The sequence below is a fragment of the Haemaphysalis longicornis genome, unplaced genomic scaffold (assembly GCF_048455015.1).
Source record: "Haemaphysalis longicornis isolate Haplotype H1 unplaced genomic scaffold, Haemaphysalis longicornis Haplotype H1 scaffold_11, whole genome shotgun sequence".
Lineage (NCBI taxonomy): Eukaryota > Metazoa > Arthropoda > Arachnida > Ixodida > Ixodidae > Haemaphysalis > Haemaphysalis longicornis.
In genome coordinates, this window is record NW_027526214.1 from 56,650,977 (window position 1) to 56,665,975 (window position 14,999).

Here is a 14,999-nt window from a genome sequence, read left to right on the forward strand (position 1 = left end):
ATTGTGTCCCAAGACCGGCCCATATAAGGTGGCTTTCTGGCATGTCCGCCCTGCATGCAGGCTCTGGCAGCCACTGATCATAAGATGAACAGCCAACATTCGGCCACCAGCCATTCGGTATTTCTACGTCCGCCAGTGTTAAGACGCACAAGGGCAGCTACCCGGCTGCCAGATATTCAGTTCACTTTCGGCTGTCTAAGTGTAGAAAGAGAACGACGGACGTACGGCTTTAGGACTGCCGTTTATCCTTCGGGAAGCAGTGTTCAGCCGAAGCGTGCCAAGCGACCGGCCACAGAATATCCCTATTCTTGTGGCAGTTGGTGTTCGAAAGGAGACCGGCCGGAGCGCGGCTGTCGCGTATACGCTCTTTCAACGGTGAACCACGCGTCCGGCTGCAGAATATTCGTTCGCTTCGGGCAACCGTTGTTATAACAGAAACCGGCCGATGTACGTCTCCAGAATGTATGTTCTTTTATTCTTTGAGCTGTGCTCGGCCAAATTGCAGCCAGCGAACGGCCGAAAATTTTCGGCAACCGGGGTTCAATTGGAGACCACCCTACGGGCGGTCTCAGGGTAGACGTCATTGTTTCGGTAAGGGGCGTACAACCGGACAACGGTACGCTTCTGGGCACCGAAAATTCATGCACAGACGTGTTTGAAAGGATCGAGACCCGCCGGTGTAAGACGGGCTTTTCTCTGGGTAAGGGGGATAATTGACGTGGACACGTGTTTCGTCCGCTCGGTGTTTCTAAGTTTTAAATGAACGAACTTCGTTTGTCAAACAGTAATGAGAGGTCTAGGTGAACGGGAAAGGTGCAAGGACCCACTGGACATTACTAGGGAACCTTTTAGGCTATCGGAATGCCATTTACTGTTACAAGAAGACTTTTCCACACCGACGGATGAGCTTAGCCTCACCAGTCATAGCCGCTGCCACGCCTCGCCCGCCAGCTTCCTCCACCCATCAGTTCGAGGCTATTCGCCCCATCAAGAAATGGAGACCATTGCAGACATCGACCCGGCAGAGATTTCCGACCTGAGATGCCGGTGGTTTACTGAAATAAGTGGTCTTAAAAAGCGTAGAGCAAGCGGCCACCACGCAGGAGCTCAACTTGCGCCATTTGAGTCATAACCAAAGAAAGGCAAGGGCGCGCAAAAGTGCAACTTTCGGGCTATTCTTCTTACAATAATACTGCAAAAAAATGTTCCACTGTTTTTTGGTGATAAACGTAGGAGAGGCCAAGGTCATGCATTGGTATGCTGAACTTCATGCCATGCATTTGGTTACTTCACGGGGTTTTATGACTGCCCAATAAAAAACAAGTTTTATTATAAATTTGCCATAACAGCCGATCCTTGCGAATGACGAATCGTGGATGTTAAATTAGTTGGGGTGTTTGAAGGTGAGCTTAGCTACACTTGGGATATGACTCAATCGGTCAGGTTTTTTTGCTCAAGGCATCTCGGTGAGATCACGCACGATTTGGCTCTAGCGATATATAAGCTTGAACTAGTCGACTAAATATTCTTGTACTGCAAAAAAGCATTGGACGATATTCGATATCACCTTCTTGTTAGTACATTGCTGGCGGCACATTGAATAAATTGGTTATTGCATGGATAGCCGGGTATATCTCTCTAAGACAGCAGTCGGTCGCTCACAATGCTTGTTCGTTCAGATACGTTCTTGTGACCTAAGGAATTCCCCAAAACTGAGTGGCGGGCACTCTTTTGTTTCTGTTATACATAACTTTTATTACTATTGGCATGAGATATTTGTTCAAAATGTTCGCGAATGACGGAACAGTTTGCTGTACTATAGCGAATGAACGGGATTCCGAAACCCACAGCATGATTCGAAATAAATATCATCCCCCTCTGCTGATTCAGAGAAGTGGTTTAATATTACAAGAGTGTTAACGTCTCCTTTACAAGAAAACCTTCATTCCTGTTGAATGCACTGTAAATTACACTGCCTTAAGAATGGCCGGAGAACATTGATAACTAGAAGTTGATTTCAGGAGTGCTTAGAGGGTAAATAACCACGTTCACGACACAAAAGTTACGGCTGCACGTGTTTTGGGCTTTCCGAGATAACATTTTAGCGAACCTTAACAAGCGTACTTCACTCATGCTTGCTCAAGGTTGGAGAACGCATGTGTTTTCTGGTATCCCTACCCCAAAAAGCTGGGTGATACGCTGGAAATCATTCGGAATAAGCCAGTGCGATTCCTATCAGGTAATAGGCAATTTAGACTTAGCATGAGGGAAACTTAAAAGAAACTTAAATAGTAAGACGGGAAAGATCACAGAAGAACCCTCAGGTTGAAGTTGTATCGTGATATCTATCATTCGAAAACTGGAATAGAAGGGGATAAGTATATATAACCGCCATTTTACATATACCAAAGTTGGATCGCTAGGTAAAACAAATTATTAACTTTCTTGTAATGGTGACGCCTTGTGCGATTCATTTTATTTTAGATCAATACGATACTATAATTATCTTCCATGTCATATTGTATTCGTTTCTGTATTGGCCATTTTCACCTCGCTTTGTATAATTATTTTGTTTTGGCTGCATATTTTATGCCTAGCGTTATGTATCTCCCTGCTGTAATGCCAGCAAAGGCAATCCGATGTCAAATCAATCAGTAAATAAATAAATAAATAAATAAATAAATAAATAAATAAATAAATAAATAAATAAATAAATAAATAAATAAATAAATAAACTTGCGTAGCTACAAGTTTGCCTCCTACCCGCCGCGGTGGCTCTGCGGATAAGGCACCACGCTGCTCAACACAAGGTCGCGGGTTGGATTCCCGGCCGCGGCTGCCGCTTTTCTGAGAGAAGCGACAAACATAAAATTGCTTGTGTGTACGACATTTCGCACACGTAAAGACCCCCATGCGGTGAAAAGTATTCAATAGCCCTCCACTACGGCGCGCCTCTGCACCTGCGTTGCTTCGGCGCATTGAAACCTACAACAATCAATCAAGTTCACCTCCGACGGGTTGAGAACCTTACGCATTCCAACTTGACCAATGAAATAAATTATTCTTTTATTCGGTGCAGTATGCAATGTTTGCTGCATGAATACTATCATTGCTATGTTATTGGTATGAAAAAAATATGAAACTCTTCTTGCGCCTTTTCTTGTGTGAACAAAGAGGGATGCAAGGGCAGCCACCTAAAGCAACGCGTCTAGAAATATTTAACATAGTACGACATTTTAGGAAAAAAGTTTTTTCGACTAATAAGTGTTGTGCGCGTAACTCAAGAAAACAATACGAAAAATACAGTAAAATCGAGAGTCATTAATCGATCTCTCCTTGGATCATCCATGTGAAAGATAATTAGAAAAGTTTATCGAGTGGAAAATTCAATTGCAAGAAAGATGGGCAAATACTGGACATACCATTTGTGATAAGGAAATTATATTGAATGTACCTGAATGTTTTGGGGAGTACCAAAACGCTTCGTAGAGGCATTCGCGCCGGTTTTATATACAACAAAACTGGTCAAGCAAATGATGTGAAAATAGTTGATTTAGTCAGAAAATAAAAGTGTTCAGATAGATTGTCCTAAAAGAAATTGGCTGGAAGCAACACTTTCATCTTTGTGAAATTCAACCCACTACAGTGTGCACTTTCGCCCGCCCCCTACTTCCCCGTTTATTACAGGTAAACCGCCCCACAGAAGACATCAGGACGTGGACAATACATCTATTCCAGCTCTGCAAATAAATCAATATTTGCTGTATTCGACAGTAAAAGAGGCACAGAAATAAAAGGAACGACCATTTCTGAGCACTGCCGAGTAAATAAATTTTGTTGTCAACTGACGCTGATAAACAAGCAATGCTGCTGTGCAGGCTGTACGGCTGGTGGTAGCGCGGGGGCTCAGTTTTATGTTGGTGCAGTGTACTCAAAATGGTGAGATTGTGCTGCTGCACAGCGCGACTGAGTCATCTGCTTGCGCTGTATGCAGTGGGTGTCCACCGGCCTCAGTACAGTTAGCGTAATGTCGTTTAATTCCAATGCTGGTAGGTCGACCAAATTTCCGGCAGCCTTAGTCCGGCTGGAGTCCGACGACCACATCTCGTCTATCCTCCGGTGGCCGCACTTCTGTCAAACACGGATGGCTTTGGAATGGTCGGAGCCCTACGGCTCGAATCTGGCCGTATGAACGTAAGCCGGTCGACTGGCCGACGGACACTGGCCGTTGGATAGCCATAGGAGTACGACCGTATACGCCCAAAAGGCCCACATTTGGACACGGGCCGAACATGGCTGCCGGAAAAAGGCCGCATGGAAAATCACCGCCCAAACTACACCGGCCCAACCGTTATGCGCTGCCTCTGGCTGCGCCACCTCTTTTCTGCAAGCGGAAGAAAAGTGTTCATGGTTGTCGATAACGCGCTAGCTCACGTGGAAACTGAGTACCTCTTCCTTGTGCAGCTGGACTTATTGGCAGCAAACACGCTATCCCAGCCCTTGAACAAAGGGGTCATTCGTTGATTGAAGTATTGTACCAAAATAACATTTTGCACAGAACGCTTACTCCCATGGAAAGCGGTAACATTTATGAGATTGACAGGGTGAGCACCGTACATTTGCAGGCATATTCGCGGCAACAATGGAAACTGCCACTGTTGAGAACTGCTTCGCGCGTGCACACTTCGTTGCGCCGGCCCAATAAATTGGGAGAAATTATGCGCATGCAGAAACAGCTTTCTGTGAAACAGGCGATGAAACCACCGATGACCGTGACAGCGAGGCCCTCAGTGCAGAATTTTTTTAAATATAGGCTGGCGGGAACAGTGTAGCTTTCTGCCTTTTGTGATGTCCACAACCTCGTCGAAACGTGTGCTGGTTTTTCTGCAATTGACGTTGTAAACTCTGTCATGGCGAAAGTATTTTGCGCAAGAGAAGGTGAAGACGACGACGACAACGCCTAGTTGGATAATATGTAGTCCGTCAGTTGCAAACAGTGCGAGCACTGGACTTGATACAGGTGTTTGGTGAAATGAGAGGCCTAATAGACACCTTGGCTTTCCACTTGGATGGATTTGAAACTGCACTTGTCGCTGCTAGGCTGCCGAAGTGTCAAATGAGTGCCCAATTTCTGCTGCCTATTTCCACATAGTAAATGAGAGTGAACAATTTCTTGCAGCCGATTGTCACAAAATAAAACTTTTTCGTGGTTTTGTTGTCTACACATGTTTCGTTCCACACGCAGGTAAGTACACATGTCAAACTCTCGGGTACACCACTGTGCCAGTTAGTACGTCCTTTCTACGCGTCTCCGTCAGGTACTGTTTACCGAGGTTTTACTGGAATGACACCAGGAACCGTAAAGGAGAGAAAACGAGCTTCCTGGACTAGCAGACACACTCGAGCAGACGACATATCACCTATAATAAAACAAAGGTGGGCTCTGCCGGACATATAGTCATAATAATCGGACCACCAGGGTAGAAGAAGAGATAACAAGAGAGAGGCCTACAAGAAATGGGAGGCAAATACGTCGACGTAGAAAAAAAATGGGAGTTGTGGGACAAAGAAAGAATGCAAGGAGCGTCTGACAAGAGCTGGGGCAGGTCTATGGGAGGGGCCTATGTCTGGTTCGTAACTTTAATAGGCTTCGAAGGTGGCGATGATGATATTCTCTGCAGATATACCCTTTTACTACCTATTTTTACAAAATCAATGCTTCTTTCCCGTAATTCGAAATACAATGTTCCGTGTAGTGGTGTAACTTGCGTGATTTATTTTTTGGATTGACTGCAGTTCGATCCACAAAACATAATTTTCCGAAACCAAAGCAAGAAAAGCTAACATTTTCATTTCAAAAAGCAATATATGCCGCAAGGTAAATCCTACTTTTGGACATTGTGCGAGAACCATAGCAGGAATGTTTTATTCCTTTGTAACAGCCAAACTTTATGCTCGACCACATTGGTTGGTACAATATTTCAGAACCTAACAATAATTTTTTACTAAAACCATGACCTCGGCGGTTTTATTTTGAAAAGGTTCTCTTTATCAGTTTAAACAAAAATAACCTTGCAGTCTGAATGCCCAATTAAAAGGAATGCCACCTTGGTTTTTTTAGTTATCACGTAAACTTTCCACTATAATTTGTCAGTAGTGTCACAAACAGAAAAAAGGCCACACGCGGGTACGCGTATTTTATTACGCTTTCACGCTTGTTGTCAGTGCTTTGGACTTTGTGTTACAAAATTAAGAAATTGAAAAAGCCTTATTTTTGTTTTCTGTAAATATATAAAAGCATATATGTTCCTTCTCATCATCTAAATGATCATCGTTGCCGTATTCACTAGACCTAGCAAGCCACGCAGATCTTCTCGGCTGACATCACCAGTTTTTTTTTTCATTTAATATCTTCCTATTAACCATTGATCTCCACTTTCCTTAAATCTGCGAGGATATTGTCATGTTTGGTACATTGAATTTGACAGAAGAGCGTTTGAGGGAGATAAACCAGGTGTTTAATGGCAGATAACAGCTAGAGCAGCGGTAATGAAAACGGCTACCAAGTTACAAAACACACGCCGTAAATGTTCTCCTCTCCTATCTCCTTGTTAGCACGTTTATGACGGTCGGGGATTGCTCATCGCAACCCTGGCTGTGCTCGCGACGCTTCAACGGTCACAAATAAATGCGGTGGCCATAAAAAACCACGCGTACCGCAACAAAATGTATATTACTCTTTTCCTTTTGATTTCTACATCCCCATATTTTGAAACATTCAAGATACAATAAATTGCGCTATCCTAAAAAAACTTTGGTTTTTTGTTCGTGGAGTAATCCATCGCGGCCAAAACACTTTCATGGATTTCGCGGTTGTACTGGCACATTCTTTTTTCCCAGATAAACGTAAATATTAATCTAATATTTTGTCTTTCTTGCAATTTATAGATAATATATATGTCTGTCATTAATAATGTGGCATTTCATTGCCGTTTAAGTCAGAGCACTGTGTAACTTGCGAATCGAAATATATTATAATATGCCAAGAACAACAATTGCTTCACCATTCCTAACCTATATTTGACCATGGGACCTCACAAAACAAGCCTCTTTATGTACAGCTGCAATATTGGAGTTCCAAAGACATTGTTCAAAGAGGTGTTTTCGGTAGAAAAACACAAAAACTAATAGTTTCTATGCGGTGCACAACTATAAAGCAAAAAATATTTAACAAACGGACAGTGCTGTCTTATGGTTTCTCGGGAATACACAAACTAAAGCCTAGGCGCATAGTTTAAAAATTACAAAAAGCGGCTAGTTCATAAAAAGAACTTGTAGACAACCCTAAATACTCCAAAGCAGTAAAACACTCAAAGCTATGCATAAACAATGAGCTTAAATTTATGCGGACACTTTCATTTAGAAATTCCCGGAATTACGAAGTACGAACCCATTCAAATACCCACCCTGTTGGTCAGGAAGCACAAATATGTATGATGTAATAAATAGAGAATATATTAAACATGCAGTCTTTTCTGAGAGTTTCCACAGCGTGCTTGTTAGTTCGTTCTACAGCATACTTCCTAATTGTGATCCCTATGTGTTGCCTCTAAGAGCCCCCAATTAAGATATAAGGCAAAACATTTTTGTAAAACTAACATGGGATTTGGCTTTCTTCCAAAAAATGCATCTTATGCCCTGTAGCCTGAAATAGAACGAAGACCGGATGTCCGATACCAGAACGTACTCTATGTTTTTTAGTATTCCATGAATTATTTATATGGTAATGAATTTAGTTTAGGCATTCGTTGAGTATCGCCGATGTGCAATTTATTACAGAGAAATATAGCAATATATCGAGCATATAAACTGTCCCGACAGTGTAATACTGAGAACTTGGGACATTGAATTAACACACAGTTTATGTAAAGCACGGTAATTGGTTTGAAAAAGATTATCGTCGAGACAAGACACACTGTGATACCTCTGAATAAAACCTACTTATTTAAAGATCGCTATGTGTAGGTTTCATCATTGGAATATGGCATGTTATAGGTGTACTTTTGCGGGAAGAATACGTTATATATTTTCAAATATAGCTTACCCCAGCGATTTTCGATTTAAATTGTTGGTGGTGGGTAAACATTTGTTGCCCTCATTGGGAGGCGGAATAGCAGCCTCCGTGATTGAGTTCATCATGAGCGGACTTCAATGCCACACACTTTAAACTGGCGCATACTATCAGCAGTTGCTGGCCTCTTGCGTTAGTGCTGTAAACCGCAGCCTCTCAAGATGAGAGGGAGGGGGTGCATAAACGCGTGGGAACTCCTGGAGGTCTGAGGAACTTCCAAGCAATTTGGTATACAGAATACTACAGGTTGGGAGTGGGACCAGTAGAAGCCAAGGGCCACCCAAAACGTTTCCAGGAGCCGCTCCTTCTCTGTTAACGGGAGCTGGTGCGGAAGGAGAGTAAGAGCGAGTGGTGCGAATGGTCAAGCCAGCTTCGCAAGCAGACCTGGAGCCACAGAAAGGCCGGTCTAGCGAACAAACCAGAACAGCGTCCGCAAGATGTACCACCAGATCCAGATCCGTGTCTCTAAACCGGGTACCGAGGACCGGAAATTAGGAGTAATAGGTCAACTGGGTTGGTGTGGTGTCTCTCACTTCTCGAGGAGATAACAAACCCCCGCCAAAAATATACAGAGATCCAAATTCGTGTAAGAAATGCTGGACCCTGAGATCACAGTTGGTGAAACAGCAGTGCATTATGGTGTCATTACAACGCCCCCAAGCTGAAAATGGAAATCCCCAGTGGATTCGGTCACAGACAAACGCAAACGACTATCACGTAATGCCACAAAAATGTATCCATGGACACACCTCCTTTGGCAGTCCAGGGTCATGCGCGAGTCCCACATCGCTAGCTGAAGACAATGAGCCAGACGAAGACTCTGCCTTGGGCAACGCTAAAGCCTTCTTGCAATGTATTCACTTGCAAGGACACCGAGCCTCCTTCTGAGCCATGCTAAGAGGGTTCTCAGACAAGCAAAACAGCCAACTTGATAAGCTTGGTAGGGCACTCGACGCCCCAATGAAAACTAAATCTGACCAAATTTACCAGCTTCTCCAGGCGCTAACCACTTAGACAGCGGAGAAGGGCTAGCAAATTGATAAAGCAGTAGCTCGGGTCGAGCATTTCGGAACTAGCATTGACCGGCTGGAAAAGAGTGGAGATGGTAAAAAACCCCAATACCCACCGAAAGCAAGTTCCATACTCGCTCAACTCAGCGTGTAAAAGCAAGGAGTGTGCCTCCTTCTGTGATGACTACACAACCAAGTAGGCAGGATATTACTGCGCTTCTCCAAACAAATTGCGGCGAAATGAGAGTATAATCAGCAGCGCTACCACACTTCCTCTCAACGCTCACATCAATGCCTGAAATAACTGCAGTTCAAGCAACTAACTGTAGCACCAAACTTCCAGGCTACAATACTTGCACAGATACCTCTCAACGATCTACGGCAACCTTGGTTAAGAGCAACAAAGCAGCGATTCAGCACATCACAACGCAAACAGGTTGCGAGCACACATTGTAGAGCGCATTTTACGCACATCAATCTGCAAATACAGCGGATTCATTCGTAACATTTACTGCCGGCCCTTTAAAAAGTAACCAGGCAGACAAAACACTGTACGGAAGCCTTCCAACTCACCGGCAGCGCCCCTCAACTCGTACTGGTAGACCTTAACCCGTTACGGAACACCCCACATAAACGCGTGTGTCAACGAACTTTTTACTGAGTGGAATTGTTTCGGTTTCAGTTTAACAACCCTGTGTAGTTGCTGCGAACGCTTCCGAGATTTTATTCGTTTCGGTAGTTCACTTATTTCGCCACTAAGGGTCGAGCAAGTCCGCAATAAAACCGGCGCCTAAGCCGGCGTGGTCACGCTAGCCGCCTTCAAGAATAAAACTCATATTTCTTCTTGCTATTGTCGTATATTCTGAATAACAAGCTTAAGAAACGACTTGCAGGACCTAGGAAAGCCAGATCGGCTAAAAATACACCCGTTCCCTTCGTGTGCGTTCCGTCATCACGCATATAAAGGAGGAGGAAAATGACTTTATTGATATCAATCCGGCATGTAAGGGTGGATCAGGCCGCGCAGGGCTTCACCAACCCCCTATCTCACTAGACCTCAGCGTGGACCGGTCCGGCGCTAGCTACTAGGAGTTACCTCCGTTCGCTTTTGCCGGGCCAGGGCCACGTCGAGCCGCTGGATGGCTCGATGCACCCACACGTAATTGTGCGCTGGGCTTTCGACGTCACTAAATTTTTGCTGGTAGGGGCAGGGTGACGAGCTCCTGCACTGCAGCACTAGCGATAAATATTTTTTCCTGCTTTCTGCATGTCTCATTGATTCGGGGATGTGTGCTGGCTCGTTGGCAATGTTTTCTTGCGCCCTAACCTTGAACCAGTTCCGTAATAACTTGTAATAATACATTATTATAATTAATAAATAAATTACCAAAAACTTTATTTAAATTTATTTTCTGTAATCAAATTTTTATTAAAGGTACTCGTGAAAATATTGCAAAATAAAAATATTACGTATAATCAGTTTCTCCCTGCGTGATGGCGTTTTAAAGGTACTCTTATTACCCGCAGATCATACGAATAGAAGCACAGCCCACAGATATCTCTGGGTTTATTTTCTGCGTGAAATACCCCGGCCCTTCCTTTTTTTACTTGTCGAGGCATTATTAGGAAGGGGTAATACACAACGTTTATTTACCTGTGGGTATTTTTTCTAAATATTTTGGGGGTAGGAAAGGGTAATGCAGCTCACCAACTTTGGGGCTACACGTATATCAAGAGACGTAGAGATCTGCTCAGCATCATAGAACTATACAACCCCACACTCCGAAATGACCCTCAGACTTCAATGCGCATAGGAAATAGCGTCACTAGAGACACAACCCAGATTGGTTCCTTCTGCCATACTCGCTCTAGATCACCTGGACCAATAGAATGGTGAATCTCGGATCCCATAACAATATTATACAGATCCTCATCAAAGGTGTGAACTAGTGGTCGTAGTAACGTACGCCTAATTTATTTTTATTTCTATTTATTTCTTTACTGCATCCTCAACGGCCCGAAGGAATTACGTAGGGGGCAACCAGTACTCTGTGAGGGTGTTTATTTATTTATTTAGTTACACAATACTTTAGAACAAGTAGATGGCCCAAGCAGGACGAGCAGAACAAAAAGAATGTACACGCACATACAATGCAATACAATGCAATAAAAACGATGGGGTAACATCAACTCAGAATTCACTTGGAGACTACAAAATAAACAGGCCACGGTGAAATTAAATATTCGTACAAACATAACAGGGCTTCCAATCCAAATAAAACAAGAAAATCACATACAACTTTGACAAAACGTTGCTAAAACAGTTCAACGTGAACAATTATATAAGCAATACAGTTTTTATTACGCATATAGTAGTTTTGTTAAAGATTGACAACAAAACTAAATCAAACAAATAAAAAGAAAACGAGAATTAGAGTTTTATTGGTGCAAACAAATGAGAAAAAAATGATACATACTGCACGCAGGCTGGAGATATTCACAGCCGCGGGTTATTGGATAGAATCAAAGTTTAATTCTAGTTTTACGCGGAATGATGTGTGGTCAGCAGTGGCCGGCAGGTTATTCCCAAGTGTAACTGCAGAGGGAAAAAAGGAGTCGCTCATTGCCGATGAAGGGCGGTTGATGCGTGCAATGGGGTTGGAATGGTTGATGCAGAAAGAAGTTCTTTTAGGGGGCTTTAAAAGTTCGTGTCTTGATTGCGGCCGGAAAAAGAAACGGTGCAGGAGGTATACGAGTGAGATGAGGCGGCGTGACACGCGAGGGAGAGAGAGAGAGAAAACATTTATTGCCAAGTGACTGACCTAAGTTCAGGTCAGCTAAACGATGGATCCTGAGGCGTCGCTGTCTTCGTAGTAGTCCAGAATTTCCTTGGAGATCTTCTGGATATGAAGGCAGAGAGTGCCTGGGTGGCCCGAACGTCTGTTCCGTTTGCGGGAGCAGCCAAGTGTCCCACGAAGTGATGCGGGAGAGGGAGGGGGGAAGCTTCGGGGGGTGGCAGTCCCAGTAGGAGTAAGGAATAGAGGCGCATGGGCCGCAAGAAAGGCAGTTTGGGGGCCGGAGCACTTGCGAATGCAATGTAGAATGTGGTGAGATGGGAGGGAGCGGCTATGAGCCTGGCGGAGAAGAACGGTTTGGGCGCGAGTGAGGCGCGGGTCTGGAGAAGGGTAAACTTGGCGGGCGAGGTGATGGGAAAGTAAAGTGAATTAACGGGTCTCACGATTGTGAAGACGGGTGAAAGGAGGATGGTGTGAGGTTGGCCAGAGCATACGCGGAACCGGGGATAGATCTCGGGAAAGCGCGTTTACTCTTGCGTTGCCGTCCATGTTAGCGTGGCCAGGTACCCATACCAGGAAAGAGAGGTGAGAAGGATGTCTGTTGACAGTGTCAGTCACTTGGTTAGAAGAGAAGGGGTTGACGGTATAGCGTAAATAGTTTCGGATGGCGGATTGCGAATTTGTGAAGATTTAAGTGAGGTGTTCGGCGGAGGTTGTTAGAGCAGCATGCTTTATGGCAAGAGTGGCGGAGTGCTCTTCTAGGGAGGTGGCATCTGGCGGGCAGAAAAAATGCGTCTCTTCGGGAACCAGCCACGAGTGGCGTAAAAAGCCTGCGGTTCCTTTTTGCCTAGAGGAAAAATGACTGGACTCTGTAAAATATACCGGTGATCCTTGCTTTTCTAGAAAGGCGAACCGTTTGGCGAGGGCTTTACAGCGTAGAAAGTGGGGGGTGGGATGCCTGGAAGGGTTCATATTCTTAGGCAGGGGTTTTATGCGGATACGAGGGAACGTGGCCCAAGGAGGGGAAGTTGTGAGGATTGGAGGAAGCGAAGAAGTAGGGTAGGCCATCGTCTGCAACAGTCCCGACCCTGGTGAGATGGCTGAAGGCGCTGAAGTTGGGCTTGTTTGTGTATCTGAATACGTCCTTTTATAGTGTTATATGTGCCGGTCGCGATAAGATTGTTAGTAGGAGACTAGCGAGGCACGCCGAGGGCTATGCGGTAGAGCTAACGGAGAGCAGACTCAAGTTTGGTTAGCTGGGTGGCCGTGGGATGCAGGTATGGTACTGTGTTCAGTATGCGGGAGATGGTAAAAGCATCTATATTACGTAGGAGGTGTTGTTCGTGTAGGCCAGACTGCCGATTTGTGACGCGATCCAGCAGATGAATCATTTGCTCGATCTGAGAGTGTATAGTTCGAAGTGTAGGGTAGGAACTACCGGAGTAGTGTTAAGAAAGACGTAGAATTTTCAGTGAGTGTGTTTTGGGAATTGGGGTGTTATCAATGGAGATCTTGATGAGGTCACGATCAGGGTCTCTGCCTTTTTTGTTCTTTATGATCATGATAGCCGATTTGGAAGGGGAAGTAGCGATACCTAAGGTGTGAACATGGCTGTTTATTACGACACATGCTTCTTGGAGGGTTTCCTCGAGTTGGGCTGGGCTACCACGGGTGGACGAGAGGGAAATATCATCGGCATAGATGGAGAAGGAGAGGTGGGGGATAGAGTCTAGGAGGGGAGGCAGTTGGGCTAGCGCCAGGTTGAAAAGGATTGAAGACATGATTGAGCCCTGTGGGGTAACATAGGTTAAATAAAAAGATGGAGACGACGATCCCGGGATGCTTAAAGAGGTTGTGCGGTCTGAAAGAAAGGATTTGATATAGTTATACAGTCGGCTCCCGCAGTTTGTTGGGACTAGGTTAGCGAGGATGGCCTGGTGTGAAACTGTGAAATTCTTTGTCAATGTCAAGTGCTAGGAGTTCGCGAAGTTGGCAGGAGCTTGAGAATTCGTAAAGATCTTGAGAGATGCGGAGCATTGTGTGCTGTGTCGAAATGTCGTGACCGAAGTCGGTTTGGGTGTCGGGGAGAGGGCAGTAGTGTTCCATGTGCCATTCGTGGCCGGTAAGTACCATGTGTTCGAGAAGCTTGCCTACGCACGAGGTAAGGGAAATGGGTCTAAGATTGTCTTTAGATGCAGGTTTTTTGGGTTTTGGGGTAAGAACGATGTCAGAATGTTTTCAGGATGAAGGGATCGTGCCAGTCTCTCAGACATGGTTAAAAAGAGTGAACAGAGACTGTTGAGAGTCTCAGCGAAGATTTCTCAGGATTTTTACGTGATTTTATGCGGGCCAGGGGTGGTGTTGCGGTGTAGGGAATCCAGTGCTCGTTGCAGTTCCTGAAAAGTGAAGGCGGTGTCCATGGGCGACGCTGGAAACGAGTTCTGGCGAAGTCTGCTTGTACGGTAGTCTGCACTAGTAGGGAACAGTAAGCTGAGGATCGAGTTGGCGAGGTCCGTATGGGACTCCTGTGTTGTAAGTAACAGCTTCGAAATCAGATTCATGCGTTGTGTTGACTGAATGAGAGTTTTAGGGAGGGACCAAACGCGCTTTGTGCTCATATGGGAGTTTAGTGAATCGCAGAGTGTCCACCAGTTCATGCTGGTCAATCGATTAGCATATTTTTCTGCCTCCTGAGTGAGTAGGTTTATGCGGCGCCGACGTCCGCGGTTAGATTTACTTCTGCGCCAGTGCCACCTAAGAGATCTGTGAGCATCCCATATGTGAAGCAAATGTGGGTCTACGTACGGGTGCTGCGAGTGTGGGAGCAATGCGTTTGGCGTGGTTTTTATTGTTTTCATGAAAGGAGAATAGCCAAGCGTCAGGATTTCTGGGGTGAAGATTGGGAGTGTTTTCTTCGCGAAACCTTGTCCAATTAGTGAGCGAAATGCGGGCTTGTGACCTCGGGGCTGTATAATGAGAGGGGAAAGTGATTGAAATGATTGCGTGGTCGCTCCCGAGGTTTTCATGTAAGTGCCCCCATAGGGGTGTGAGAGTGCCCTGGTA